At 39.5% G+C, this 25,829-nt stretch overlaps 1 long non-coding RNA gene across 1 annotated transcript; it reads left to right on the forward strand.

Annotated features, from left to right (window-relative positions):
* The first annotated feature begins 13,277 nt into the window (after positions 1–13,277).
* Positions 13,278–24,960, forward strand: LOC107309695. The gene is made up of 4 exons (XR_001553289.2): positions 13,278–14,138; positions 17,755–17,852; positions 20,782–20,899; positions 24,266–24,960. It is a non-coding gene; the product is annotated as an uncharacterized LOC107309695 (long non-coding RNA).
* Positions 24,961–25,829: the final 869 nt, after the last annotated feature.

A 25,829-nucleotide genomic window follows, 5' to 3' on the forward strand; every position in this document is an offset into this window, starting at 1 on the left:
TGATCTCTAAGGTCCATTCCAACCCGCACGAGACTATGATACTATGATGATATGACCCATAAGGATCATTGAGTCCAACTCCTTGATCCACACAGGATCACCCCAAAATCAAACCCTATGTCTGAGAGCATTGTCCAAACACTTCGTTAAGTCCGGCAGCTCAGTGCCATTCCCGCTGCTCTGGGAAGCCCATTCCAGGACCCAGCCACCCTCTGGTGAAGAACCTTTTCCTGTTACCAACCCAATCCTTCTCTGATGCAGCTCCATGCTGCTGAAGAATGAACTGAGAATGTATCCCCAGAAAGACATGTTACATTAGCTTAGGTATTTTTCTTTCTAGGCTGAAATTCTGTTGTCTTCTTCTTCTTCTTTTTTTTTTTTTTTTTTCCTTTCATTTTTCCCCCTCACTTCTTTATATCTCCAAGCTGTCTGACCGTGTATGAGACTTCCCAGCTCCCAGACACTGTATCTACACTGTGGTGACTGTGGTCACTGTTATGAGTGTGGTTTTGTGGTGCTGCCCTACTCTGTGTAGTTCAGGACTGAACAACAGTACAAGCCAGAACACGGGTGCTACAACCTCCACATACTAAAATCTCATCAGATATGGATCCTTGATGTGGTGAGGATTCCCAGAAGCTCACACTACGAACACAACCAGAGCTGTACACTGTGAAAGGAGGCTTCTGGAAGTTTAATAGCCTTGGTGGGGAGGCAGCAGTTAGAGCCACGCTGTCCTGAGGACAGTGGCCAGCCTCTACAGGGAGCGTGAACAGCAGCAGTATCAGAAAGGAGTCACACTGCTGGCTGAAGCTGTCTTTACCAGAACTGGCATGTACTATTGCTTTAAGTTAAGGGAACCAAACATAGCTTGTCTCCAGAAGAGAGAGAACTCATTTTTCTGTGCAGGTGCCATGAAATGGACCTTGGTGGGAAGAACACAGGCCTCCATGCAGTGCAATGAGAGCTCTCTCACATTGCTGGGCTCTGAGGTCTGTGTCTGATTTGGCATCTATCAAAAACTGTTCATTTCAATCCAAACAGAACATCTACCTTTGTGTTTTGCAAGCAGGCTTGTCTGCTTCCTGCTAAGAGCACTGAAATGAGGACAGCTTTCCCTCAGGACTGGAGGAGAACTGGCTGGTGATGGTGGGAATGCAAGATGTGGCATGATCCCAGCAGATCACTGGGATCCATTAATGCTTTAAATGAACAGTTCTCTTTTCCTATTTGTACTTTACAGTGTTCCGCAGGCACTGTGCCTCCCTTGTAAATGCAATGGTAATGTTCACGGGAGGTAACCCTAGCCCAATTCCCAGTTGCTTGTTGTAAGGTATTTTCTGGAGGTATTTCCGTGTTCACAGATGAGCAGGTATGCAAATATGTCTCTGGATACATACACACATACATATATAAATGCACATCTGCTTTATTCTCATATTCAGACAAAATGCATGTGTCACAGTATGGATATTAAGCACAAAATACAGGCTTATATATAAAATATAGATGTAAGGAGCTTGCTTTCCTTTAATTTTCCCCTAAAAATAAAATCTGCTGATATTGCATGAGTCCTGGGAGTAATTGTAGAGAATAAGCGTAATTCACTGTGAGCACCAGCAGTGTACCTCAGAAACACTAAAAGCTGCAGCACATTAAGAAAATAGTCTGATTTGTGAAGCTGTCAGATTTCCTCAGTTTTGAAAACGTTGCTCACAGACATCTGCAGTTCTGCCTCCAATAGAGCAGGAAGTTTTCTTGTCTGACAATAGCCCTGTTTTCAATTTGGTAGCTCCTTCAGGGCTTCTAACTGAGAAAAAACAACCCATGCCCATTGTACTGGAAACAAGATTTTCACAATGACTTGTGCCTGTGCCCATCCTCTGTTTATAGGTGCCAGATTATAGATGTAGAAAGGGAGTTTCTTTTGAGACAGACACTTTGAAGAACTTTTCAAATTGTTCTCCCCAGAGTTTCAGCTCTTTTTCTCTCATGTGACACTATCTAAAAGTTGCAGCGATATCCTCAGCCTTCATCCTCAGTCATGAGCTCTTTAAAATGTAAGATAGGAAGCAGACAAAATCAAAGCAAAGGTAAAAAAACATAAAACCAACTTAGAGTTCCTGCACTTTCCTCCAACCTTCATATATCTATTTTAAAAAAAAGAAAGTGCATCATGTTGAAGTTCTGCTTCAACCTACGTAGCTGGCTTAGCTAGTGATCTAAACCTGAGATACATTAAATCCTGAGAAAATGAAAGTTCTATTATATATAGCCATGTTTTTTCTTGCTGATACAGGATGAAATCCAGCTCACATCAATTTATGTCCTACTTAGCAGAGCTGAATATTTTCCATATCACCCTTTTTGGAGACCTTTGCCAGATGGGCTCTATAAGATCCAAAAGCATTTTTCAATGACTGCTCTCTGCACCGTATTACCATAGACAGGCAGTCATCTAGTTCAAATGTGGATGTCTAAAAATTAGATTTGTAAATTGTAATTAATGACTCTGATTCTTTTGTAATAAGCTGAAAGAAAAAAGACTCCACTGAAGAGAAAAACGTTTGACTTAAATATGTGTTTTGGAATGAGATTAGTGACAGGATGCTACAGGTGACTGTTTCTGTTCTGAGGGCTGATGATCATACGTGTTCCTCTAGTGATGCTTAATAGGCTTCTGTAGATACTCTGCCTTCTCTTTCTCCACTTCAGAACTAAATCAGTGCCTCAGTTAATGTACTCAAAGTCTTCTGCATAAATGGAAACTGGCCGGGTTGAATTTGATGCAGTATAAATTTGTTAACAGTATCTAAACTTAAACAGATTTTTAATAATTCTCCAAATAATATGTTTGTTTAAAATAACTTGTTTAATTTTGTATGGTACTTGTTAAATGCAACCACTACAAGGGAAGCCATGGTTCTGTGTGTAAACTATAGCTATAGTGAGCCACAAAGATTATTAGGGCATCTCCCTCATGAGGAAAGGCTCAGAGAAGAGAAGACTGAGGGAGAATTTTTTCAATTCTTATAAATATCTGATGGGTAGGAATGAAGTGGATGGAGCCAGGCTCATTTCAGTGGTGCCCAGCAACAGAACAAGGGGCCATAGACACAAACTAGAAGATAAGAAGTTGCATACAAAAATTCTCTACTTTGAGGGTAACAGAGCAATGGGACAGGCTGCCCAGGGAGGTTGTGGAGTCTCCTTCTCTGGAGATATTCAAGACCCACATGGACATTTTCCTGTGTAACCTATTGTGGGGAACCTTTTTGGCAGAGGGTTGGACCAGATGACCTCCAGAGATCCCTTCCAACTCCTACAATTTTATGATTTGCATCTCTCAAGAACAGAAAAACTTCTCAAATTTAAATTATTTTTCTCTTCTCTTACACTTAAAATATAACATTATGTATATATATATATATACACATTCTATTTTGCTGGTTTGTTCCATTACATTAATGGAAATTAAATGTGTTCATGAAATATCTTGAGCAGATATGAGTAGGCAGAGGTCCACTGGCTTCAGCATTGCATTGGCAGGCCAGCATTTGTCCATTTGCATTTACCTGGCTTAGCAACAAACTCTACATTTTTAGAAAGAAACAGAGCGGTACTATAAGAATAGGTCAAAATGAAATGCTAACAGTGTGTTGCAAAGGCAAATGGGACCACTTTGCCTTTAACCACATTCCTCGTTACAAAACATATCTCTGCAGACTTTGTGCTAGTAATTAAAAACGTCTGTTTAAGCATTTGATGTGTATTAGGCAAAGTTTCAAGTCATGCAGTCTTCAGCAGAAATGAATGTCCCCCACGATTAAAAAAACTCTTTGGATTCTGAGGGGAAAAGTGGAGAACACTTAATTAGACATGCTTTCATATTGTTTTCTGAAATAAACAATAATAAAAACACATCTTACATGGGAAGATACTGCTTTACAGTTTGATATTCTGATGTTGTTCATAGCCATTTGTGTTAGACAGCCACATAGAATCTACTGAGGTCTGAATGCTGGGAACAGGCCATGGGCACAGATTTGTCATAACAGTGCACAGATACACTTCTGAGACAAATGTGTCTTCCATCCCTGGAAGATGTTTGTGTTATCTCAAGTTGCCTATTACCTCTTTATTTATATGTTTTGAATTTTTTTCCCTATTCTTTTCTCTTTGCTTTCCAAGCAGCCGTGCTTCACACCGACCACCACTGATATTTCCAGTTTTCAAAGTCTTTTTCAAAGAATGGTTGGACCTGCCTCATCTCAGGGCAGGAAAAATGACAAGCTTTCAGCAATGAATAACTCTGCTCAAGTGGGAAACAAGGCAGAATTTCCCAAGCTATGGTCACTAGATCACGAAAGGAAAAGAATGCAGTGCAGGAGGCTTGTGATTCCGTGAAACTGTGTGATTTAAATTTTCTCTGTATGTTTGGAAGCAAAGCATGATGAGGAGAGAGGTGCCAGATGACTGGAGAGAAATCTCAGTGCTGACAAAGTTCTATTGATCAAAGAGAAGGAAAAGAGAATTAGCAATAAACTAGAGTGTTCATTTGCCATGAATTTCTAATATCTTCCTCCAGACGAATACTGTGCACTCCATGGTACTTCTTATGTAAACAATGATATTTTGAGCAACGTATATGCAGTAAACCACAGTTTACAGGAAGCTTATATCTAAGTTGACTGTCTAATGTGCATTCAGCTATGCAGTTAGCGTTTGATAGCTTACATATGCATCTTTGAACTTTTATCTTGATTTGTGAGCCTGTTACCACCAGATTCTCTGTTAACACTGAAGTATTTCAAGGTTAGGTGAAACTACATTCCTCATGTTACCTTCCATTCAGTATAATAACACCTTTTTGTTTAAGCCGCAGACAATTATGAAACTCTTTGCTCATATAGGAAGTGCATTTCTGTCTAACTGTGCCCATTAAACTCATTAATATTCGCTGCATGTTTGATCATGTTTGGAGATAAGTAAAAAGTTTAGTCTATATCTTGCATGTCTTCTGGGAAAAGTCAAAGCAAGTTCAGATTATACATAAAAGTTTAAATTTAGGGGGCTGCATTATCATACTTCAATTCAGCTAAAATGGAAATTATAATTACTTGGCTACGGTAAGGTCTTTTCTAATATTTAGTGGCTTGAGTTCATACTCAAGCTTTATATACTTTTGTGTAAAATAAATGCAGAACTTAATCCTTTCAGTCTACTCACAGCCTAATTTGCACTTCCTAGATCAGATTAACACCAAAGAAAGGACACATTTTAATCAGAGATACCCATGAGCATGAACGCGTTGCCTTGGAAGTTCTTCTGAGAGCCCTAGCATCTTTGACAGGTCTTTTCCCTTCAGAAGCACTTTAAATGAATTAACATTTCAAAAACAATTTCCAGACCTTCTAGAACATTTGCAGCTGTGGCTGGAACATGCTGCTTGGGTACTGAATGCAACTCCAGCAGCTGGCTAGAGGCCAGCTGCAAACAGTGTTGTTGGACCTTTCCTTTTGTTTCTTCAGGTGTGAAGCTGGAAGTGTCAACTCAGAGAGGCAGCACAGGCAATTAGAAATCAGTCCAAAGCCCTTCCCCAGCTCCCTCTGTTAGGAGGCAAAGATTGCATCTGAGAGGTTTTTCTTTCTTTCCTTTTTAAAAATCTTTTGCTTGATTGAAATGGCTGAATTTTGGACCGAGAATCTGCCTTGTCTTCTCTGAGAGAAGACATGATCCAGAGGAAGACGGTAGCAAATCTTATGCTCTGGATGAACCACACTGAGGGGAATTTTTCTCAACCCACAAACCACTGACAGTCAAAGAATCTTCTGCCTCTTCACTTCTTCACCTCTTGTCTCCTGCTTGAGGTCCAAAGGCCTGTATTAATCCTTCCAATATCTTCTGAACTGGACTCAAGTTCAGCATTTGCCTACAAGCTCAAAGACATGCAGGCTGTCATCTGTGGCTTCAAGCCAGCTTCAGATCTTTTAGCAGTTGCAGTGATCCACAGTGAAGTTACTGCTTCATTGATGACTGCACCCCATTGCCATGGTGAAGCAATGCTGGAATTTCCCCCATTAGAACTACATCCACTAAAATGTCTTTATTTGCTTCCTGAAGTAACAAGAGGAATATAAAAAATAGCATAATAAAAGTGTTCTGTAGTAGATAATGAGTATTTTAATAACAACTGTAGGGAGAATGAAAGAGCCTAATTATAGCATGTGCAGGAAATGCATATTTTGAAGTGCTATAGAAAGATGTGTGGGCAGGGAGCTATTTCAGCTGAGGCTATGCACTGTGATGTTTCCCCAGACTGAGGTCTCATGTTAGCTTCCGAAAAGCTGAAACCAAACACGAGAAATAATCAATACAGGCAGAAAAAAGGAGAAATTATTTCAAAACAGAAATTAATATCCAATCTACATGTAATCCCAGGTTATGTCTTGCTTTCTGAACTGATTTGACACACCTGGGACAAACATGGTTTCAACACAGTTGAGCCTAGTTTGGGTTGCTTGGGCTTCATAGGCAGTCTGAATTTAAAAATAAAGTGACAGATTGGACCATTGGGGCTGAACTTTATCTTTTTATATCTCATTTTCACCAAGCCCAATTATTTCAAAGAAACCCAACGCACTAATTCTGTGAAGAGGTAGCACATTTTGGATTCCTGGAGAAACTGAGTATTAAGATAGACATTGCTGGCATAGACAGCACTTGCTGTATAGGGGTCACTGCTCTTGGCAGCATCTCTGGGACTGGACTTCCATAGTGGAAGTACTTTTGGCTGCTCTTTGGCAAGAAATCTACAAAGCCAATACCACCCACATAGTGCAAAGAGCTCAGTGAAGAAGGCAAAAATCAGACATGGTCATTACAACAGTCTGCAAGAGGCTTCCCACCTGGGATCTAACTGAGAATGTCTCAGGCAAAGGTGGGTAACGGGATTTGTCATGCCAGTAGGTGACAAAATAAACCTCTCTGACACAAGACCATCTCATTAGATAGACAAATGGCCTCTCTCTCATTTTAAATTTCACATAGGGAAAAGAAGAAACGCTGATGCTATGAAACTATTTCACAGGTCTTAGTTTTCTGTCTTTGCAGTTATAACATTTCAGAAAGTAACTAAGTTCCTGAGAAGGTCACGATACAGAAAGAAAAGTCCCATAATTGAAGTAGACAAGAACTAAGGCAAGGCAGCCACTGAAACAGAATCTTGCTTCTTAAAGTATTTGGCATTTAAGAAAAAAAAAAAAAAAAAAGAAAGAAAGAAAAGAAAAAAAAAAGCTGACTTTGATTTATGCTTTACTATTTTATTTATGTATGACTTCTTTGTTTACGTATTCATTTTTTTTCCCTAGAAAAATCAGCATCAAAGTCGTGCCTAGGGGACACGTATAAAATTTTAAACCAAGGCAGACGAGAATAAACAAAATCCATGTGTATCTGTGTCAGTCACTTGCAGGATGCTCAGAAGATGTTCTCTATAAATATTCTCTCAGAAGCAGAGTGGGATTTATCCAAAAAGTGACTGGAGAATATCATCCTTTATGGAGCATTTAGCAAATGAGTATGTTTCAGTCCTTCCTGACATGAAGTTAGCCTTTTTGGGAACCTTAGTTCTTACCTCTGAGACATTCCTCTGAAAACGCTCCTTAGGGGGAAGGAACAACAGCTACTTTGAGTCTATTTCTGGCTGAAGCCAGTGTGTTGATCCATTCTGGCACTCGTGGAGGCAACACAGCCTTTGGAAGCTCTCGCTGCACTGGGGCCCTGCAGCTGGCAAGGAGGAGCCCAAGCCCTGGCCCCGATCCATGCTGGATTATTCAAAGTCAGTGCTGTTCCTTTTCTCCAGGTAGTGCTCCACATGAGAGAGGGAGGAGTGAGACAATTCCATGCTTGTATCTTGGATCAAAATATGGCCTTAATATAGATCTACTGAAAACTGTTCCTTACCAAAATGCCAGGAGTGCAATAGTCCAACAAGGTTATTTGTGCAGATAGAAGTCTCTGTAGACCACATGGATAAGATCTGTAGAATTTATTTTGGATGTCTGCATTAAAAATTTACTGACAAAAAGTCTGTTGTATCGGTACATAATGACTTTCTACCTACATTTGCTTTGCTCTTTAGTCTTGAAACATTTAATTATCTTTGGGGATAATTATTTTTCTGTATGTAATAAATATCTGCAAGTAATTGACTGAGAAACAAGAGTACTCTTCTGTAGGGAAATCCTTAAAGAGTCCCTGCTTTTGCAAAGATGTTACATTCATCTAAAGGATGGGAGGCATACAAATGAACAGGTACGGTGTAAAAATTTGCCATATGAAAATCTGCCCAGTCACTCTCCAAATGCAGCTCAGAGAACTACTGCTCTGCCATTGTCAGCCTTAATTCTGCATGTCACTAGGCCAGCCTTCTGACTCTGTAAATGCACTAAGTTTGTAATAGTACAGTAAAGCTACTTAAGCATCAAGATAAAGGAGTGAAGAATCACAGGGATTTCAGAGCAGGTCTACAAGATTACAATTGAAGTTCATCCGTAACAGTGTTTCATTTGCAATAGTTTACAGCAGAAGATGCTTAGAGAGAGAGATTCAAATCCAGCAAGTCTGTAGTGATATTTTCACTCATCACAGCACCATTTTCCAGCAATTGCCCACTGCTACTTCCCCAGCAAGAGGCAGCAATTTTGTATGAACAGCCTTTGGTCATTTTCACTTCTGTAAATTCATTTCTTCCTCTTTTTGACCTATATAGCTTTAAGCATCCAAAATCTAGGCTGTGGAGAATTATGCTGTCCACTTTGAAGTTTTGAAAGTGTTACTGGGAGAATGAAAGTTTCCATCCAGGGAAAAAAAAAAAAAACCAAAAAGAAATAATATAACAGATCAGAATGTGACAACATATCTCAAAACCTGACATTGTGTTTGATACAACAAACTGATTTTTTTCTTAAAATAGCTTTCATGAACTGGAAGCATTTCTTGTCTTTTTTCCTATGGAATGAACAGAGTTAGCAATTTCTAATGCTTGCAACTTGAGATGTGACAAAGCGGAGCTGAGCATACTCCTCTGATCATAAAATCATAGAATCATTGAGGTTGGAAAAGATCTCTAAGATTATATAGTCCAGCAGTCAGCTCATCCCCACCATGCCCACTTAATGAACCTCGGTGCAACATCACCTTTTCCCTTGAAAACCTCTAGGGTCATTGACTTCACTACTTCTCTGGGCATGCTGTTCCAATGCATTACGTCACTCTCTTAGAATAAATTTTTCCTAATATCCAAACTGATAAGACATTGAGAGGTGGGGCAGTGGGTCACTGAATCTGTTGTTTCAGGACCTTGGTGTAATTTACCAACAGCAAACACAGAAGGAAGCATTTATTTCTGGTACTCCATATTCTGTCTTAAGGTGTGAGATGTGTCCTTAATGAGCTTAGGGATGTACAGACACGCTGCTGGGCCTTTGTAGTTAATTATTCTGACTCATTCACACATAGAAAGTGAAGGGCCTGGACACATCACCGTAGAAGATGCTAAACTAGGTGTAGAAAGCCCATGAACTTACTGTCACATACAGCAGAATCCTCCAGTCCCACTACCCACATGGATGTTTCTAAGCTAACAGACCAACCAGCAGAGCTCTTTTCACTTGTGACAGGTGACAGGAAGAGGGGAAATGGCCTTAAGTTGCTCCTGGGTAAGTTTAGGTTGGATATCAGGAAAAATTTCTTTACAGAAAGGGTTGTTAATCACTGGAATAGGCTCCCCAGGGAGGTGGTTGAGTCACTATCCCTGGACGTGTTTAAAATCCCTTTGGATGTGGTGCTCAGGTGCATGATTTGGCAGAGGGTTGTTAGCTAGGGTAATATGGTTATGTTTTGGTTAGACTTGATGATCTTTAAGGCCTTTTCCACCCTGAGCAATTCTGTGATTCTATGATTCACATCCTATCCCATGTCACTGATTCATCTCAAGCGAAAGCAGTGGCTGGATCCCTATCCCTGGGAATACCTTCATAAACTGTATTTCAGCTAATTCTTTGTGGAACTCTGCAAGTTTTACAAACGCATAGGATCTACATGCTTTATGACTTCCAGATGAAAGTCTCAACTGGAGGATATCTTTTCTCTCCAGAGAGCTTACTGCTGATTACACAGTATTACATAATAACTAAATAAGGATGGACAAGATCCATAGAAAAGACCACACATCAGCTTATTGTATGATTGTAAGTACACTATTGTGATGGCAAGTGTAGAAGCCGGCACCAGCAAAAGAGCACAAGAGGACAATGGGAATGCACTGCAGATTTCTAGAGCAGATAATAAATCACTCAGTTTAATCAGATTCTACAAGAAGAAACATCCAGCTGACTTGGATGCGAGTGTCAGCAAAGGTATATCAACGCATATCAAGTACTAGTACTACAATTTAAGTGCTTACTTGCTTTCTCTGGAAAGGTGATTAAAACCACCAAACATTTTTTCTCTATTACATAAGCTGGAGAAGGGAACAGGTTCTTGGGGGTGGAGGAGTGATGCATTTTTACACAGTTTCCTCCTCACCATGTAAATGGAAGACAAACCTCATCTGATCAAGAAAGACAAATGCATATTGGATGTGATATGAGAACAAAAAAATGCATCCCACACAAAGGAGAACAGAATCAGCTAGGAATTAACATTAAGCCTAGTGTGAGGATAACTTTGGCTCAACAGTCACCGGACTCTGCTGAGATTAAGAACAGAATTAATTGACTGAAGGGACAACTATCCTGCATTAATCTGGAAGCCCAAGAGACAAATAACACTTGGTGCAGATAGAGTAAGCTGTTGTGAAATGCTGTCATGTAGAGGGAAAAGATCACAATGCTCTTCCATGAGCTTGCCTGGAACATGCACCTAACAAACCACAGTTTACTGTCTCAATTTAAGCTACTATTGAAGTTACAAAGAATATATTAAGAAAACAACCTCAAGAAAATTACCGTGACCAAATGCTGGTGATGAGGGAAGGAGAGGTGAAGAATCTGTGCACATCTGCTCTGAGAAATTACCCCAAACCAGAGCAAATTCCTGCTTCCTCAGTCAAAATAAGGTTGGTGGAATATTTTGAAAGAAGTGTATCTAAGTCTCCTAAAGAGTGTCACACATTATCACAGAAAGAGCACCCCATGAACTCTGTCAGATCATTCCTGAGTGAGGAGGAAAAGAATCCAAGTAGCTAAGACAGGGACGGGGTTATTATACATGTTCTGTATAATACTGTGGTGGGTTATAGAAAAAAAAACACACTGTTTTTCCTACAATTGTGAAAAACTAGAAGATAAAATATGTACAACCAGTCACATATTTACATAATGATGCCTCTTGCGTAAGACCATTGCTGGGAATAAATGAAAAAATCCTGAAAATATGATAATTCTATTGTATGAATGGTAACCTATCAACATTTTTAGTTCCTGTTTCTATAGTCTTACTGGAAGTCAAGATACACATGGTCTGCATTTCACAATTTTGTACTGGCTGGGTTTCAGACTTCAAAGATGCTTGGTTAGAAAGGATGGCTTATGTGGGATGGTAGGCCATGTGAATATGGAGCTCAGACTTTTTAGTCCAAGAATTCAATGAACATTCTGGAAGTTTTTTTCCCTATTTAAGTGTTAAAATGTGCAAGCTATATATGAAACATTGCCTGTCTTCCCTTGACTGGAAGGTTAGAAACGTAGCTATTGAGAAATTGTAAAATAAATGTTATTGACACAATACAGCACAATATTATCAGTACAGTTCAATTGTAATGGTTAAGCCATAAAAGGTAGGCTTATTATCTTCAGATATGCTTAGGATAGCTTTTGTTTGAGTTGGAGCCACAGGAACAGACATCAGTTGTTTCCTTCTGTCAGTGTGCAGTTCTGCATGAGCACTGGGAGAACATTTCATTCCCGGCCACTTTTGGAGGGAGATGCATCCTCTTTAAACTCCTTCAGCCCCATTGGGAAGAGACTGCATTGTCTTCCCCAGCACTAACAAGCCCTGCCTCCCACTGCTAACACTGATTTCTCTGGAAGAGAAGCAATGGTGCTGCCTGTGATAACCTGGTGTTATGTCCTGTGTTCTGCAGCTGTGCTAAATGAACCTATGCTTGATTACGTTCTAAAACCCATCAGTCTTGCACAGGGTTTCTAAACCCTCCACAACCTCCTCAGCAGGTATAATGGCAATCACCGTGTTTAAAGGTCATGCTTAGGAGCTTAATTTAAAGCTTTTATAATAATGCAATTTAATTCTAAAAAATGCCATCGTCTTGCTCTCTGAGGACTCCCATCAGACAGAAGACACTTACTGCTCACACACAATTTTGATTTATTTATTCCTTTGAATTACATCTAGGTCATTATTTTTTAAAATTACTAATGCTTCCACTTATAGGTGGTAGGCAGACTTTCATAGCTGCAGTACATTTCAAATGAAAGTCATGTTAGTATTCATTTCTACAATGGAAAAATGCTTTGTGGCTTTTTGTAGGTTTTTTGTTCTTGTTTTTTTGTAGGCTTTTTTTGTTTGTCAGTTTGTTTTTAAGAAAAAAGGAATAAGACACATGCTACATGCTTAAAAGCATTTGAGCACCAGAAGGTTTTGTGTCCTGCCCACCTATGCAAAACAGATTTCCAACACGTGGTTTATTTTGATAGATGTAACAGCAGCTAAATAAAGCTGAAGAGGTGTCTCAGTGATGTAAGGACCATCTCTGAAACACTCAGACTCTCTGGAACCACTGTTTTAAGTCTCAGCAGGGTTGACTCAGCCCTTCAGGCAGACACTGTGTTTCATGCACCTACTACGCAGTGGGGTGAGACTTTATGAACCAAAGCCTCGGCTCCTATGCACAAAATGTGTATCGCTTGTTCTGTCCTAGCGCATTACTCTTCATTTCTTTTCTCCTTATGGCTATAAAGCTTTCCTGATGCTGGTGGCTGCCAGACTCTGCTCTGCCTGCTGTCTGGCAGGGAAGAATGCAGCCAGCTTCACTCATCCCAAGGTACTTTCAAGACTAGAGAATCTGGATGATGGAAAGCAAAACTGATGTTAGACTCAACATTTCCCTTCATAAGACCAGCTTGTTACCTGAAGCACAACTCTGTGTAGCCTCAACACAGTGGTGAGATGCTCCTGGATCTGAGGGTGTGAAGGCTGCAGTGCAGAGACATCTCAAATGCCTCTGTACAGTTTTCCCATGCTTCCTGCCTGTCAAAGGAAGGCCTGGGTATACTACTGGATATCTCTTGTCCATATTACATTTGGCTTAAACCTGAACACTTGTTGCAGCTAATGGAAGGCTCACTGCATAATACTCAGGCTTGACACATGCCAGCAGCATATGCCATCCTACCATATGGAAGGTCCAAGTTTTTCCACAAAGCATTTACCTTTCCTGCTGCTCTAACATATAACATGGAAAAGGAAAGGAAAACCATCAAAAATACATTCACGGCTAATTAATCTCAGTGAGAAACATGGGGTATAAAAAAGCTGAGTTTCCAAGAGGATTGTCCTAACTCTGAAGTGATGTGCTATAAAACCTATTTCCATTACATTAATATACTCTGGAGCAAGAGCCAGGTGGCTTTTTACGTGCCTTAGGAAACCTGCTTGTTCTAACAGAGTGGAGTGCCCCTTCCCAGCACAGCATGGGGGAGAGCAAAATAAATAGCTCCAGCGCCAAACTGCCAGGCCACCACTACAGTGTCAGCAGACAGAGAAAGTAGATAATTTTGTAAAATTCAGAGGGACCAAATTGCTCTGGGGGGGGCTGATTCAGCACCACTGAATGGGGAACAGTGTTGTCCTATTGGCTTAAAACCAGTGTAAGCGTGCAAAGAGTCAGATACCAACTCACGCTCATCAAAACTGAATACATAGGCATTTCAGAACATCTTTAGCACCCTTATATACAGACAATATAGCTGCCTGCTTTTTCTTCACATGACCAAAGTCCAACAAAATCTTCACATCTTCCCATTGACTCTGTGAACTTTAGATCATACCCCTGAAGCACAGAGAAGTGCCTGAATAATAACAGAGAGCCAAGCACATCAAAAACTATCTTTCAAGTAAGTATGTGTTCCCATTTAAATCCCTGAACCCAAATTACAGGGTTTTTAAAGAACAGTTTTCTTAAAAGCCAGGAACAAAGTACTTATATTAGCTATGCTGAAATGAAAAGAGGAACAGAAGAAAGCTACACTATTCATCTGCTATTTAAAATCAAAATGACTGTTATTTTAAAGACTAATATCTGCCTTAATCTGACTTACATAATAAAAATATTACATCTTTCAGCATTAAAAAGACATCTTGAAATCAAATATGTAATAATAACATCACAGAAAATAAGAAAGAAATAGAGATCTCCAGCAGGACTCAGCTGAGAAGGTGTGGTGACGAGAATAGGAAATCGTTTGGTTCTCACTGATTATAGCTCTTTGTATCAAAATACTTGAGGCTGAAATTAGTGTGATCCACAAGAGCAGGTGTTTTGAATTTTAATTTAAGATATAATTAGAGTCTGTAAAAAACACACGGTGTGATGTAGTAATTGAAAGGGCTAATCATGGGATGCTTTATTTAAAAAAAAATACTTAAAAATAGACCTACAAGCAAAAAAAAAAAATATCATATTTCACAAACAGCTATTTTGACTGTCTATAAAGCTGCAATCCATTACTATTTTGATTTGAAAAAAAAAATAAACATTTCACTTCTGTCTTTAAAACTGGCATGTAATTATCAACTTCTTTATCTTTCATTTCGTCTTGTTTATATAAACATTGTTAAAATCTCTAATGCTTGTACAATCACTCCATGGAAATAATTGGCAAGACCAAATATTGGTTTAAATGCCACTTGGATTAAAGGATTATATTTATACTGAGCTAAAAGTTTTCCTTTAACTGTTGCCTATTGTTTACAAATGGTATTTCAGACTTCAAGTGTCTAATCTCATTTTGTAGTGTTTAGAGCTAGAGGATGTCAAATTCTGCAGATCGTCCTGTTCACAAAAGGCAACATACAGTCCCATCACTTTTCTAGACACTGCTCTGTAGTGCAGGTTGATAACCAAAGGAACTGATGCTGGTAAAAATCGGTGCAATGGCTCCTGTCTTCTTAAGCTATTACCTCTGATTTTGAACTAAAATGGCAATGCAATCAAGCAAGACAGGAACAAATCAATTAGATAGTGATCACAGTGAAATAAATGAGTCCTTAACTTTCTAGTGCATAAACTTAAGACAGCCTTAAAGATTTCTGTTGCTGTAGAGTGCTGCAGCTCAATCCAAATTAAGCAGACTGGAAGAAGACATTTGAGAGGACTAGTTGTTAAAATTGCCAGCTGATATAACTGTGATGCACTGCTCCCTCCTTACACCAGAAACCAGGGCAATTAATGGGGAATACAATTCTCTGTGGGCTACCACGCTGCTTGGGACTATGCATTATAATACCACACTGATGCTACCTCCTTCTATCCCAGATGTATAATTAATGGTGAAGTTCATTGTCTACTTAATAATGAACAAAATCCATATCTGATAATTTATTTCTGTTTTTCAAATATTATTTGTATTATGACTGTCAGAAAACCAAAAAAAGCCCAGAAAATCTCTCTTTTCTGTAGTCATGTCTGTTAAAGACAGATATTAACAGTGAATTCTGTAGTACATTAAAGAGCTATCTTCCAGACAGTCTGAATGCCAGAGAAATGTGCATTTTATTAGTGCAGCGAAATGTTTCACTTTACCTGCAGTTCAGGTGACAACTTGCCTTCGGGTCTTTGGTGCTGAGATAATGCCAGTGATCCTCAGATCCGCTGCCAGCACGTCTCGTGGTGGAGTGGGGTCGGAGGGCCCATGGGCCTGGTAATTATTGCAATGTCAATCTGGCTGCGGGGCCTCCGCCAGCCGCCCCACAATGGGACCAGACAGCTCAATTTCTGCAAGAATTTCCCTCCACTGAAGCACACTGGAAGTATTTCTTCCCTGTTCAAAGAGAAAACCTTTCATTCTGAATGTGTTTTGAACTCCTTCGAAAGTGCAGATGTTGTTATAGGGGAAAAAATTTTCTTTCTTTTTTTTTTTTACCAGGCTTTCTAAACATATTATTGAGGGGAAAAAAAAACAACAAACTTGGCAAGGTTCAACTTTGCTAAGTGCCAAATTCTTCAAACTTTGTAATTTAAATCATCATCCCACATATATATTGGAAAGCCAGATGCTTTGTATCCTTTTTATCTCCTGTTCTATCAGTCAGGCACAAAGATTTCTGTGTGTCGGCAAAGTAAGTGCTGCTTCTCAGCATGGCATTGCAAAGAAGCAGAGGGATGTTTTCATTAGGCTCCCCTTCCCTTGTTCTCACTGTATTTCTGTTTTTCAGCTTCAGGCAAAACTCATAATAGGGATCCTTTCTATATTTAGTCTTGACGGCTTGTTTCTTGTATCACAGCTAGGAGTTACCCATGAGAAATGTATTAAATGAAATCTTGGTTACTTCAACACACTTCTTAATCTAATTAATCGCTGAGTGAAGTAGATTTCACCCAGATATATGTGTGTGTACATCCTCCATAAATTGTCTTCTACTTTCATAGTATCTTGTCAATACTAGTCACTGGTTGTGACTCAGTCACAAGGCATCTGCTGTAATCGTAGGCTTCCAGACTTCCATTTCCAGAGCCTTAAGCCTTATTTGACCAAATATTGCAATATTAGAAGACTATTCAATTTTTATGTAAAATTATATGTGGTGGGTAACAGTGGCCTGCCAAATCCTAGGTTTCCAAAGGTAAATGCTAATAGAAACAAAATAAAGAGTTAAAGATCACTAAAAATTACATGAAGACATACTACCTTCCATACAGAGAGCAATGCTTCAAAGGAACTATACAATATAGACACTGTTTAATGAAAGAGCTTTCAGTCTTTGTTTTAAAACTCACAGCTCCATGAAGACCTCTGTCTCTTTGCATTATCCAAGCTCTGGTTTGAGTACAGTATTTCTGGTTTTGTCGGTATTTTCTAATGCTTCTGCAAATCATAGTTGGGTGATTCACAAACCATCTTTAGTCCCTACGCGTGAGTCGTATTTGTATTTTTTGTCCTACTCTACAGAGAGTACTTAAATACAATATTTTTTGAAAAGTTCCAAATATTTGTGGATGCTGAGCAGAAAATCTCAGATTTTTTTAGATAACAAGTCTGTTCAAGGAAGAGCTCCTAGTGACTGCAGTGGCATCTGCTGTCTCAGAATAATCCTGGTTAGAAGGCACCATCTGATCCACCCCCCTGCTCAAAGAAGGGCCAACTTTGAACTTACATACAACTTTGAAATCAGATCAGGGTTATATTTTGTCAAATCTGAAATATCTCCAAGGATATCCTGAAGGAAACGAGTCTCTGCCAACACTTAAAGGCTGTTAACAAATCACTGGTGTCTTTGAATACTTGTAGACTTCAAGTTGGATATTAGGAGAAATTTATTCTCAGAAAGTGCAGTGAGGTATTGTGAACAGGCTGCCCAGGGAGGTGGTGGAGTCACCGTCTGTGGAGGTGTTCAAAAACTGGCACTGCGGGATGTGTTTTAGTTGGTGTGGTGGTGATGGGTTGACAGTTGTATTAAATGATCTTAGAGGTCTTTTCCAATATTGATTCAATGATTCTATGATTCATGCAGATGGGGGACAGCCAGAGTGAGATTGCACCAGCTGTCAGCTTAAGTCCTACCAAAGGCACCTTGAAAAAGCTCCATCAACACTTCCATGCTACTGAGAGGTAGAACTTCTTTTAAATTCATTGAGATATTGGGGTGTTCAAGTGATGGAAGATACAAAATCAGCTGTGTTCTGGATAGTCTATGTAAAGATTAACAAAGAATAATCAAGTCAGTTGCCATCAGTTCACAGAGAAGAGTCAAGAGTGAAAAAATGCCTGTTTAGCAAAAACTTTGGTTTTGTTTTGCTTTTAATTTAACATTTAAACACAAACACACATTAAGCAACCAAAAAGTGAGCCTCGAGCTTTCTGTTGCAGAAAAGCAGACTTAATACGGAAGGGTGTGCTGTAGGCAGCAGTCCAATAGCATAAGCGAAATTTGTAAAAGTAATGGTTCAGGAAGATTGGTCCAAAAGCATGTTCCAGCAAAGACTGGGCTGAAATTAATCACAAAAGAAATCTGCAGGAGCCAGGTAGCACTTTAACTCTAGCATAAACTGGCATTGCTTTCTTGGAATGACTGGAGCTATGCTGATTTATAACAGCTGATGATCTGGTCTACAAATGTTTTTGTATTCCAAACGTAATTATTTCTCAGAGTGTAAGGGTGTCTATGTCTATCTCTGTTCATTTAAGATTTCCAGATGCTAGTCTGGAAGTACGCTTACCGCAAGTATTAAATTGGTCAGTTTGAATGAAATATGGGTTTCCTGACATCCTCATTGGTTACTTTTCTTTGAACTTATGAATATGATGGTTGTTATGAAAATCCTTCTTGTTCTTTTTCACCATTGAACTTTTAGTCAACATAAATGAAAGGAGCCTGTTCTCATAATCCACAAAGGTAAGCCACATTAATGATAGTTAAATGTTTACACTGAATGTAGTTGTACATGAGGGTGGCTTCTTATATTTAGATTTTCCAACCTAAGGAAAAAAAATCTCCCTGTTTATGAGCTACCAAAACCTTTGATTTCAAACAACTTAAAGTGGCATTTCTCAAGTCTTGTATTTATGGGTACACCCTCAGAGTCTTTTTCACTGCACCTGTACAAACAGCAACAAAGAAAAAACATGTGAGTGTGAAAAGGGCCTTCAGCTTCCCCACCTACTTAATGAAACTTCCCTGCTATTTCTTTTTTTGCAAGCAAATGAAAGACAATAAATTACATGGGATGCTTTTTCAATGGCAGCAGGAGTGATAGGAGTGTCCTCATTTGATGCTCCAGGGGATAAGGCTTATAAATGGTGCCATAAAAGTCTTTCTGGGATGTGAAAGCTTGCAGAGAATGAGGCAGTTCAGCAAGCTCTGTAGTTCAAAACATTGTGTTGTGCTTGTCATGCGTCTGATCTGGTTTGTCATGACAAAGAATCTGCTTAGATTTGTGTAGTTCAACTGGTTTCAGCAAAGTACCACAGAATTGCGACGACTCACATGTTGGCTAGGAATCTCTACAATACTTGAAGAGTTAGAAATGTTACCAAGAATTGTGTTTCTTTTGGAGTTTTTTAACCTCCAAGATAGCTGACAGTCTTTTTTCTCCAAGTAGTCTTTAAACTTGATACGGGTAACTCAATTAGATGCAGGTTTGAAGTCTAATTTGGATGTCAGAGAAGAACTGGTTGTACCAGAAGGCTTTTATCAACAGACCCTGATTGATTTTAAATTAAATGTGAAGATAAATACAAGTAGTTCTACTTTAAGTTGAACCTATTGTTTATAATCTCAAAAAATGCAGTTTGATGAACTGGGAAACTCATGGAGTTAAATGTGAAAGTTTTCTGCAATTTCTGATTGACAAAGGTACCGAATTTTCTCAGGCCTACACTGAAATCAAAGGGAGAAGTACAGACCTAAATGGGTGTTCAAAAATAGCTTCCTAGGAACAAGTAGACATCCCATGAAGAACGGAAAAATAGAGTAATGCAATCAAGCCTTAGAGGTCAGGAAGTCTATGGATAAAATAATTGCCAAAAGACCAGCTAAGTTGGATTTTTCAAACACAGCTAAATCAAATAGAGATTATTTTAGCCACACAAACAAAAAGATGATTTATAGCCACTGCTCAGAGAACATGGTGCTGAAGTTAAGGATAATAAGGATATGGCCCCAAGATGAATACGTTGGCTCAGTTTTCAACAGGGATGATGATGTCAAACAAGGCTGCATTGCTAATGGGAATATGAGAATGGAAATGGAATTAACCACATCTGAGGTGGACGCAAAACACTAAAGAGATTAATGTGACTGAGTCAGCTTGCAGTAGAGGCACATCCTAGAAGAGCTATGAAAGAACTAGTTTAAGAAACTGCAAGTCTGCTAACAAAGATTTTGGATGTCATTATTGTACGTGATAGCTCTTCTCTGAAAAAAACGAAACTCTGGATCTAAGTTAATTTAAATGAGAAAAAGTCTGGGCAACCACATGTCTGACTTCAGAAATAAGTAAAGTTTTGAAGTGCACTTTAGAGGAAAAACAGATAAAGATATGAAGATGAGAATGGAATAAAATGCCACTCATTTTAGGATGGGTGGAAAATGCTGGAATAATCTGACAGCTCAGTGTTATTAGTAAGAGAAGAAGAAGCAACACAGTTACTAGGAAAGGTTTTGACACAGTGCTGCATAGGAAATTGCTTGTTAAACTGGAGAAAATTTGGATTAGTGGAAGAATTGTGAGGTGGAAAAAAAATGAAAGATCATGTTGAAAAGAGAAATACCAAACTGAAAGGAAGTTACTAGTGGAGTTCTTCCAAGATGTATCTAGGGACTAATGCTATTTAACATTTTTAACAACTTTGGCAGAAGAAGTAGGACTATGCTCCTGACATTTTCTGATACTGCAATATGTAGTGTGAATGTGGAGGAGGACAGTATACAGGAAGAACTGGATAAGCTTTAGGACTGGAATAATAGAAGCGGGATGAATTTGAATAACCCAAAAGGTGAGGTCAGGCACTTCAGGACTCATAATTTTTCCCCAAGCAGGAAGTTTTGAAAAAAGACCTGAGGATGGACTATTGGATCTCCAGATGACACTGTATGATGTGCCTGCAGAGAACAAGAATGTAGTCCTCAAGTGTATCAGTGGGGAATTTCACCAGAAGTAAGTATCAGTGCCATTTTGAGACACTTCCAGTACTTCAACTGGAAATGAAATTTCTAACCAGAAGAGCAATACATCTACAACACCCATCCATCAACCCAAATATTCTGTTAAAAGAGAACTTCATCAGTGAATGGAAGGGATTGCAGTGTGGGAGATTGGAGCCAATAATCCAATAGAACTCTTCTGGATCCACCTACTTTCACAGCTCTCACTGAGCTCAGACACACAGCTTGGTATAATCATCCAAAGACTAGCATACGCTAGAATTCTACTTTTGATGAAAAAATAATCGGGTATTTGTAAGAAATACCAGTGGCTGCTTTGCTACACCATTTGACTCACTCCATCCCCACAAATGCCACTTCTCTGGCAAATTATCTCCATTAATAATGCATCCCCCATCATCACCTTTAACAAGTCCTGCTGGCTAGAAACTTTTGATCTTTGGGCACTTCAGTAGCACATCTGTCTGGAGTTAGTAAATTTTATTATTGAATCGTGATCTTTCTTTTAATAGGCAATAGTCACTGTGTATCCCCTGAACCTTCCAAATAGGTCACATAGAAATGTAGTCTTTGTGATTTTCACATAATAATATCAGAATATGAACCTTTTTTTTTTTGCTAGCTGGGGCTTCCAACTCCACCATTTTTACTCTGAGGTCCTCCACAGCTCAGACGGAATGCAGGCAGGTGAAGGTTAACAAAGATTGTCTATATCCTGTCCTCTGACCCAGAGCTTTGGGAGTGTCTCTTTTTGCCAAAATTTGATTTCCTAGCAGTGCATAATGAAAATAAAGGACCATAAGTGTTCTCTACTTAGCTGTGAAGAAGAGCTCAGATGAGGTTGCTGTGCTCCACTCAGTACATGGAGAACTGCTCCTTGAACCTATTAACTTATTATTTAGTCACTGGATGGGCACATTTCCAGTAGATGACTGGATGTTCACATTCTTTATTTGCTAAAGATTTCTTTGACCTTGGTGAAAACCAAAAGAGAGGAAACAGCATTCAAGAAGGCAGAACTTAAAATGAAAAACACATGAAACAGGAACTCCCTACGGAACGGAGGAATGGAGCACTGGCTGAACTTGAGGGTGTTTGCTGTTCAGCAGCTTTGCCAGGACGCATGCAGAACAATATTTGAACTTTCCATTCTCCATGTGCAAAGGGGGAAAAAAATAATATCTGAAGTGTTTAACATGAGAGGTAGCATCACTGAGATGCAAACATTTCCTTTTAATAACAATTAAAAATTGTTGACTATTTGTTGAATTCACTATTAGCAACTAGATTCGAAAATGTCTGTCATTTTATGTAAGCAAACTAAATTTTAACTGATTTCTATGGTCACCTTATTCTTTTTATGAGAGTGAGAGGCTGCTTAGTGAAAGGCATGCACTTATGACTAATTTGAAGTATAGAAGATTTGTTACAGTGGCCCACACCTGTCACAGACATTGATTTATACACCTACTGGATTGCCATGTTAGCCTATGGGTAGCTTAAAATTACAGACCTGGTACAAATATACTACAGAATTACAATTACCAAAATTATCATCAGAAAAAAATAGAATTTTCTACATACCACAGTCCAAAGAACTATGCAGCATAGATGCTTTCAGCTCGAGCTTGCATTTCACTTCTGTACAGACATGTAAATGAGATCTACCTTGTCTGGAATACAAGGCTGATTTAATATGAGAAAAACAAATTCTGGCTGTGATAGTGAATGTAGTTCTTAAGATTGCTAACACAGACTCATCCTTCCAAGGCTCAGACTGATTTTGGGTGGGAAAATAAGATGGCATGAAAATCTTTTAAAATCTCTCACAGAATGTCCAGAACCCAATTTCCCACAATGCTGCAATGTAATGGTGACAGGGGACTTTGGATTGGTTGTTTGTCATTTAGCCTTGTCCCACAAAGAACTGTTTGCAGAAGACAGTTTCAGAATTGATGACCTCAATCATAAATACGATCTGCTTATGGCCCTGAAACAAAATCTCACTGCACATGAGTTTAATGGGCAGATCTCTCCAGCTAAAATAGTTATGTTTTGCCTCCAGTGGTCTTAGTAGGCTCTAAATTAGTGTTCAGCCTTAGGTATTTTCTGTGAGTATTTAATACTATGGGGGAGGTAAAACACTCTTTGCTGGGTAAGGAACTGTTTGGAGGGCTAGGCCCAGAGGGTGGTAGTGAATGGAGTTAAATCCAGCTGTTGACTGGTCATGGTGTTCCCCAGGGGTTGGTGCTGGGGCCTGTCCTTTTCAGTATCTTTATAGACGACCTGGATGAGTGCACCCTCAGTAAGTTTGCAGATGACACCAAGTTGGCAGAAAGTGCTGATCTGCCTGGGGGTAGCGGGGCTCTACAGAGAGATGCGGACAGGCTGGATAGATGGGATGAAGCCAGTGGGATAAGTTCAACAAGTTCAAGTGCTGGGCCACTTTGGCTACAACAACCCCAGGCAATGCTACAGACTTGGGGCAGAATGGCTGGAAGACTGAGTAGAGGAAACAGACCTGGGGGTATTTGTTCATGCCTGGCTGAACATGAGCCAGAAGTGTATCCAGGTAGCCAAGAGGGCCAGTGGCATTCTGGCTTGTATCAGAAATAGTGATGCTAGCAGGAGCAGGGAAGTGATTGTCCCCCTGTACTCAGCACTGGTGAGGCTGTATCTCGAATACTGTGTCCAGTTTTGGGCCCCTCACTACAAGAAAGACATCGAGGCCCTTGAGTGTGTCCAGAGAAGGGCAACTAAGCTGATCTGGAGAACAAGTCTTAAGGGGAGAGGCTGAGGGAGCTGGGATTTTTGAGTCTGGAGGAGGTTCAGGGGAGACCTTATTGCTCTCTATTACTACCTGAAGGGAGATTATAGAGAACTGGGGGTCGGCCTCTTCTCTTGTGTAACTGGTGATAGGAATAGAGGGAATGGCTTCAAGCTGCACCAGGGGAGGTTCAGGCTGGACATTAGGAAATACTACTTCTCTGACAGAGAGGTCAGGCAGTGGAATGGGCTGCCCAGGGAGGTGATGGAGTCACTGACCCTGGAGGTGTTCAAGGAACATTTAAATGTTGTTTGAGGGACATGACTTAGTGAGAGCTATTGGTGACACGTGGGCAGTTGGACTGGATGATCTTGTAGGTCCTTTCCATCCATGGTGATTCTGTGATTCCATGATTCTATCTGGGACAGAGACAGGACTGGGGAGCAGGCAGGATGCTTTGCCTGACACATCCTCTAATGTCCGCTCTGACATCTGGCCCTACAAACAGAAGGAATGTAGCTCTATTAATGACCATGATGAATCCTTTCAGGAAGCAACACAGACTAACCCCATTTTACTTCTTTGGGGCAGGGACAGAGTACAGAAGATCCATTCCTACCTCCTGCTCCAGCCTTCCTGCTCCCTCCAGACAGTACATTCCATGGAGACTCTGGAACAAACTTCCCCATTCAGGAGACTGCTGGTTGCTTATGTGAAGCCCCATCATCACCAAGCAAAGACAGATAGATACTGCTAACACCATCTTTCTGAACTGATGTTTTTGGAGGGCTTTAATACTAAAAATTGATCCTCTTGCAAAGGAGTGTATGAAATAAAATATTGACTGTATGTGATAAAAAATAAATAAAAAGGAACATTTTTCCTCCTAAAAATTGCAGTTTCCTATTTTAAAGGATGCAATTTCTTTTCCTTATGGAAAAGAACACTAAATGCATTGTATTTTTGCCAAGCTTTATGGGACTAAACAGATTTATGAAACACTCCTGATTGACTTGGGGTGTGAAAATGGCTTATATAATTCTAATAATCTGACCTTTCTGCTTTTCCCTTTGCCTTCTCCTTTGCCATCACTCATGCTTCAGGAACACACAGGGCTATGGAGGGTGGGTTTTCTCTGTCTTTTCTACACAAGAAAAGTCTTTTTTTCTTATTCTTCCATCATCTTCCTACACAGGGTCACAGCAGAGGAAGGCTCAAGGTCTGCAGCAGTCTATTTGGCTCACTCTTAATGAGAAAAATATCTGGGGATCATCTTTCTGAGTTCAGACAATTACCTGTACATCATCTGCAGTTTTCTTGTTGATGTGACATGTGTATAACGTTTCGGTTTTGAGACAGTTACATCATGTAATTTGATATATACATAACATCTGTAATGTAATTCACAAAACAAGCTGTGGCATCTCACATAACTCTATATTTACTGAATCTCAAAATACAAAGGCTTTTCTTTAAAGCCTTGTGTACTTTTATCTGCATAAAGCTAAAAAAAAGCCAGCACCAAAACCACCACATGATTCTGAATATTAATACAAGGCTTAGCTGTGAGCAAACATAAAGCAATACTCCCAAATTATGTACCCATGGTAAAATCTCAGCTGCAGTTAAAGAAATGAAAAGCAAGACACTCCTTACTGTTACTAAAAGTATCAAATTAAGGAATACCGGCTGTCTTGATTGACTGAGTGAGGTTGGAAGCCAGATAGAACTTTCATATGGGTTTTTTCTTTTGTGTGTCTTAAAAATTATCTTATTGCTGAATATCGTATGTCTTGCTGTGTTTCTAAATTCATGCACATTTCCTGCTAAGAACATGTGGAAAAGAGTAGATGGTTCAGAGTGAAATCTGGATGACATAATAAACCATGAGAGAGAAATGGGAAGGATTAATTAAGATCCAAACCATGAATCTATATCTACTGTTAAGAACACACCACCATTTTTTGTAGTGGAAGACTTTCGTGAGGCACAAATAGGAAAATGCAAGTATCAGACTGTTACAGAATGTTCAGTTTATGTATGTGGATGTTCTGAATGTAATGTCAACTTAGAAATGACAATTCTTTACATATTTCCTCTTTCCAGAAGTCTGAGCAGAGCTTGTGTAAATGTTCAGCGTAAACTTGATCTTTTC

The sequence above is a fragment of the Coturnix japonica genome, chromosome 1 (assembly GCF_001577835.2).
Source record: "Coturnix japonica isolate 7356 chromosome 1, Coturnix japonica 2.1, whole genome shotgun sequence".
Lineage (NCBI taxonomy): Eukaryota > Metazoa > Chordata > Aves > Galliformes > Phasianidae > Coturnix > Coturnix japonica.